Below are 6,809 nucleotides of genomic sequence, written 5' to 3' on the forward strand. Positions count from 1 at the left end.
GACGTAAGTGCACTCAACGTCTTCGTACAGAAGACAAAATTTACGATGGAAACTACAAAATCAGTCCTGGCAGCAGTCAGAAAGGACTGGATGGTCTCACTAGATCTGCAAGATGCGCATTTCCACATTCCCATCCACCCGAGCTTCAAAAAATACCTGAGGTTCGTATACAAAGGGGAAGTATTCCAGTTTCGAGCTCTTTGTTTCAGACTAAGCACCGCGCCTCAAATTTTCACAAAATTGATGACCAATGTTGCAGGAATGCTGCATGCGAGAGCTGTCAGAATCTCTCTGTATCTGGACGTCTGGCTCCTCAGAGCTCCTTCCTACAGTCGCTACCTGGAGGATCTTCAGAAAACAATAACACTGTCAGAGGAATTAGGACTTCTAATAAACAAAGAAAAATCTCAACTGATCCCTTCTCAAGAAATCCTTTATTTGGGCATGAGGATTCAAAGTCTGGATTTTCGGGCTTTTCCGTCTGCCTCAAGGACAGATCAAGCCCTGCAAAAGATTCAAAGCTTCCTAAGCAAACAGAAGTGCTCTGCAAGGGAATGGATAAGCCTTCTGGGGACCCTTTCCTCTCTGGAGCAATTTGTTTCCTTGGGAAGACTAAATCTTCGCCCCCTGCAATTTCACCTAAATCGGCATTGGAACAAAGGAAAGGATCTGAAGACAATGTTGATTCCTATTTCGGAAACAATGAAGCAATGTCTTCGTTGGTGGAGCGACCCCGTCAAACTTCAGGAGGGTCTGGCCCTAGAACAAAAGAACCCAGACCTAGTGTTGTTGTCCGACGCCTCGAACTCAGGGTGGGGAGCAACTCTGGGGAAGTTGAGTTCTCTGGGTCCTGGACAAAAGAACAAATGAAGCTCCATATAAACCAGAAGGAGCTGTTGGCAGTCTTTTTGGCCCTCTAGGAGTGCATAGAAGTGGTTCAGAACAAAGTAGTGCAGGTCAACTCCGATAACACCACGGCGTTGGCCTACATCGTCAAACAAGGCGGAACCCACTCGAGGTCTCTTTACGAGACGTCGAGAGAACTCCTTCAGTGGGCAAAGGTGAACAATGTGAGCCTAGTCACTCGGTTCATCCAAGGGGAGAAGAATGTGTTGGCAGACAGCCTAAGCAGGAAGGGTCAAGTATTGTCCACGGAATGGACTCTTCATCGAGAGGTCTGCAAGAACCTGTGGCGCATGTGGGGGCGACCTTGCATAGATCAGTTTGCCACAGCGAAGACGAAGAGGCTGGAGACGTACTGCTCTCCTGTGCCAGATCCAGAGTCTCTTCATATAGACGCTTTTCTCCTAGATTGGTCGCACCTCGACGTGTATGTTTTTCCACCTTTCAAAATAGTAAACAAGGTGATTCGGAAGTTCTTGTCACACGAGGGCACCAGGATGACTCTCGTAGCCCCCTTTTGGCCAACAAGGGAATGGTTCACAGAGGTACTGGAATGGATGGTGGACACACCGAGAAGCCTTCCTTTGAGAGTAGATCTTCTCAAACAACCCCACTTGGAAAGGTATCACGAAAACCTCCAAGCTCTACGCCTAACTGCCTTCAGACTATCGAAAAACTCACGAGAGCTAGAGGCTTTTCGAAAAAGGCAGCTAGTGCGATTGCAAGGTCTATCAATCCAAGTGGGAGGTTTTTAGAGGATGGTGCAGAGACAACTCTGTTTCCTCTTCCAGTACCTCTGTGACTCAAATAGCTGACTTCCTTTTGTACCTTAGGAGAAGGCGAAAATTTTCGACTTCAACGATTAAAGGATACAGAAGTATGTAAGCTGCTGTTTTAAGACATAGAAAGCTGAATTTATCTGAAAATAAAGATCTACAGGACCTTCTCCGATCCTTCGACACCACGAAAGAAGTATAACAGGACTCTCCTGCATGGAACCTGGATGTAGTTCTGAAGTTCCTAATGAGTGAGAGATTCGAGCCTTTACATTTGGTCTCGTTAAAAGACTTAACTATGAAGACACTCTTTTTGGTCAGTTTAGCTACAGCCAAAAGGGTTAATGAAATCCATGCTTTCAGCAAAGCGATAGGATTTAGACATGGCAAAGCTATATGCTCCCTACAGCTAGGTTTTCTGGCTAAAAATGAACGCCCTTCACAACCTTGGCCAAGGTCTTTCGAGATCCCAAATCTTTCGGATCTAATTGGACAAGAGTTAGAGAGGGTCTTATGTCCAGTGAGAGCTCTAAAAATTTACCTAGAGAAAACGAAAGATTTACGTGGTAATTCAGATGCTCTGTCAAAAAGCCTGTTTTACAAATGTCCAAGAATGCGCTTTCCTTTTTCACTAGGAACCTTATAAGGGAAGCTCATTCAGAATGTAGTGAGGCAGACCTCAATCTTCTCAAGGTGAAAGCACACGAAGTGAGGGCAGTAGCAACCTCTGTAGCCTTCAAACAGAACAGGTCCTTACAGAGTATAATGGACACAACTTTCTGGAGAAGTCAGTCAGTGTGTGCCTCACACTATTTGAAAAATGTGCAGACTCGTTACGAAGACTGCTACACCCTGGGACCATTCGTAGCAGCGAATGCAGTAGTGGGAGAAGGATATACCCCTACAATCCCATAACCCAATACCTTTTTTCTCTCCTTGGGACGGTTGAATTTTTATGGTTGTTTGTGGAGACTGGACGCAGTCTTCCACAATCATTGATTTTCTCAGTCAGGTGGTCATTTCGTTCCTTGGTAACGCCCGGAATAAGGGTATTGGATGAGGTCCTGTCACATAGAGGTTATGCACTAGTTTGACAGCTCCTTGAGGTCTTCAGCCCCCTGGGTGGATCGCTGGATCTCTTAAGGAAAGCAGACATAATGAGACAGGAGATTACTAAAGTCAGCTTCTTTAAACAGGTACGAACCCGTAATTTTGTTTATTAACTCTTATGTCAATTCCAATGATGTTGGCGGTCTCTGACCCTCCACCAAAGTTGTCAATCAGCTATATATATAACTACCAGGTAAGTTAGATGTTTAAAAATGATATTTTCATAATAAAATAAATTTTTGAACATTCTTACGTGGTAGTTATATGTAATTTAATTCCCACCCTCCTCCCCTCTAGAGACTAGGGGCATGGAAGATCTGAGGAATAGTTGGAATGGTTCCAGGTACCTGGGTAGAGGGCGCACAGGTGGTACACCTGACTACCCAATCGGCGATTGCCGCGAGTTATGAAATTCTGCCGTGACGTCACAGGGACTTAATCTATACAGTGGGCCCCCGTATTCACGTTCTCCGGATTCGCGGACTCGCACATTCGCGGATTTCTCTCGGGAAAGTTTCCCCGCACTATTCGCGGAAAATTCGCGCATTCGCAGTATTTTTCTATGAGAAATAGCCACGATTTCCTTCCTTTTTTTTTTTTTTTTTTTTTATCAATTTCATCATAAAATGCACTTTTTGTGATAAAACTATTAAAAAAACCAAGTATGAAAATTTTGTTGTGGTTTTTCTTAAGTTTTAACTAACAAACTAGCCTGTTTTTAGTGTTTTTATAGGGGTTCCAAACATTTGCGGGTTCTAACTATTCATGGGGGGGTCTGGTACGCATCCCCCCGCTAATACGGGGGACCACTGTATATATAACCACCAGGTAAGTATGTTCAAAAATTTATTTTATTATGAAAATATCATTTCAAGGCATGCTCGAATGGCGACTGCTTGTAGGTTTGTGTTCAAAGGAACACTTGTATGTTGCACAAACTTTTTAACTAATTGCAACCCCCCCATGAGCTCGATCACCATCTCTGGGGTCCATCACATACATTTTATAATTTAATCCTGGATTGTATAATGAGTTGCCTAACTTAGTTTCTTGAAGGCGAAGGCAAACTACATCTGGATCATGATGGTTCAATAATAATTTTAAACTCTTCAGAAAGAGTCCTAAGGTCTTTGCAATTCCATTGCAAGATATTAAATTGGAATTTTAACTCTGATTCTTGTGCCCAGCCAAGTCATTATTTAGCTGGGTTTTCAAAGTAACACAGCATAATGTTCTTGGATTTGAAAGTCTCTTAAGTCTGGTGCCTTGAAGACTTTTATTTTTATTGGATGATGGGGAGTTTGAACATTTTTCCTCCACATCCTGTTTGTTCAGTTTGAGACTAGATTTATCTAAATTTTTAACTATTTAAAGAGTCAGCATGTTTTCCCTCCACTTCAGAAGTAGCTGTTTCGCATATGAAGGGATTGGGAAAGGTTGGTCATACTTAAATTTGAGCAGGACCGAGACATCTTTTCCAATGGCTGTGAGGTTCATAATGGCTTAAAGGGGTCATCAAGTGCATTGAATCTGTTGGAAATTTTAGTTTTAAACTCTTTAGGAGAGGATGTTCTACATTTCTTTGACTTTGGGGGTGACTGAAAACTGTCCTAAGATTTGTTAAGATTTCCTTTAGATTTTATTCTCTCTTTGGGTTGAACAGATGAGCTCAACTCTGAGAGAGCATTTGCTTGCAGATCAGGGAGAGGTTCATCAACCACAGCTTGTACCATTTTAGTTGGAAGTTCATTACATACCAGACGAGTTGAAATATCCTGAGAGGGTGTGTTATTTTCAATGATGGGTTTAGAAGGCTGATGGAATGCATGATTTCCCTTAACAGTGAAAGCAAATGAGGATCCAGCACTTTAGTTAGCACCTTGAACCAAGCATCTGGCTTCTCCTATGCTGATAAAGTTATTATGAGCAGTGTTAACAACTTCTTGTTGGAAAATATATTGAGGACAGCCCCTCCAATTGGGAGAATAATTGCTAGCACAGTGGAGACAATATTTATCATCCTTGCAGTTTTCCATGACATGTTCACCGGAGCATACAATCCATTTTCCTGGTTTTGTACACGAGAGTGGTCTATATCAATATATTCTGGTAAGTAAGAGCAGGTGAAAGTCAATTCAATGGCATGCCGAGTGCCTTTCAATTTTTTAAATTTTAATGGCATATGCAGGACACATATTTAATATTTCCTCCTTCAAACTCATATAGATCTCTGCTATAAACTATAGTACCCATTTAATTGTAAATGATCGATGAGGAGATACATCTAAAATATTACCATCTTCAGTTGGTTGGAATTCTGAAAGCATCTTAATTTGAATATCATTATTTGCTTTGATCAAGACTCCTTTACCATATCTTTTAATATTACTTTTAGGAATGGCACCAATCTTCCTCTGTAGATATTTGCATGCTGATAAAAAGTTTTCTTTGCCCTGGTTGTAGTTTTCGACATACCAAACCAATTTTGGGTCATTTTTTGCCAGGTGTTTTTGGCTATTAACTCAAACTTGCTGGGTACATAGTCTGACTCATCCTCTTTGTCACAAGTACTATTCACTAATTAATAAATATTAATCACAAGCTATGTAATAGCACTTGAAGGTTCTTTTAGTCTTTTAAATGTTGTAGACGAAGTGGTGATAAACAAGTATATGAGCTTTTTAAAGTTTTAATTATAACATTAACAAAAAGATATAACATTTAATTGATAATAAAAGTGAATAACATGGAATAGTCACGTGAGTAAAACAAATATCAATAAGTAAGAACGGTGTTCATTTCATCATTAATAACGTACGCAACAAATAGAAAAATTATTGCTATCTGATTTTACATCGTATATATATATATATATAAGCAATAGGTATCTTATTTAATAATAACCAAAATACAGGGAAAAGATACCGAGTACACTCGCGGATACTGCCGTGCGGTCGGTCACTTATCCCTTGTGCATAAGGCCACAACCCTCAAACATGCTTTCGTGACTTCGACCGGCCAACAAACACTCTCTCTCGATCATAGCGACCAGTGCCCATTTTGCGATTACCGTAACATTTACCACTAAACATCAAGCACCAATACTTCGGTGACGGTAAACAACCAACGCCGACGAAGAGCACTTTCAAGTAGGGCTGATGTATAAAATCCAAGGTGGCAGGGATCTCGACCTCTTCCGCACAACAGCACCACGAATGCACTCCCGAGTTATTTCTGCTGATCCCCATTTCACTTCTGAAGAGAGAGAAACAGTAACTAAACAACTGTCCAAAACAAAATGTCAATTACCAATCTTCATTACGATAACAAGAATTCGTTGGTAATTACAGTTGGGTCTTTAACTCGGCTTTAACTCTGCAATCCCTATATACATACAAACAGTACTTATTATGATGTAAATATAGTTTCAACCTAAACACTAAACAAATATATAAACACACGGTGACACTCTTCCAAATTGTTTATATTAACTTTGCACGGCAAACTGAACCAGACATTTTTACCATCAAGATTCTCTAGAGCTTTGGAGGCATATTCAGCTTTGCAAAAAGTTATGTAACTTTCATAAAAGATGGGACTTTTAACAATTCATAATTTTATTCAATCTTCCTTGCCAAACTGTTTCATGTGATTATGTAATATCAATATCAACTTGATCACTTATGTTACTACAATACAGAATTTGTGTAGATTTTCATTTACCACCAGTATTTACACCCTGGCGTCCTGGTGTTTGGTCAAGTAGAAAGCCAGAGGTGGAATCTTTAATCAGGCGAGAATCAGCAACAGAAGGGCGGTAGAGCAAAATCCATGAGACTATGGTATGACCATTCATCCAGGTTGGCCCCATACCCACCATGGAGCCACATGGTGATATATCACCCTAGGAGTACTGGCAATCTTCTTAGGCACGAAGATATAGTAATTCAGTTGTATTCCACATAGGAAAATGAAAAAAGGTATATCTCAGAAAATGCCCAACAGTTTCGTCCTCGAATG

Source organism: Macrobrachium nipponense, chromosome 6, assembly GCF_015104395.2.
Source record: "Macrobrachium nipponense isolate FS-2020 chromosome 6, ASM1510439v2, whole genome shotgun sequence".
NCBI classification, from domain to species: Eukaryota; Metazoa; Arthropoda; class Malacostraca; order Decapoda; family Palaemonidae; genus Macrobrachium; species Macrobrachium nipponense.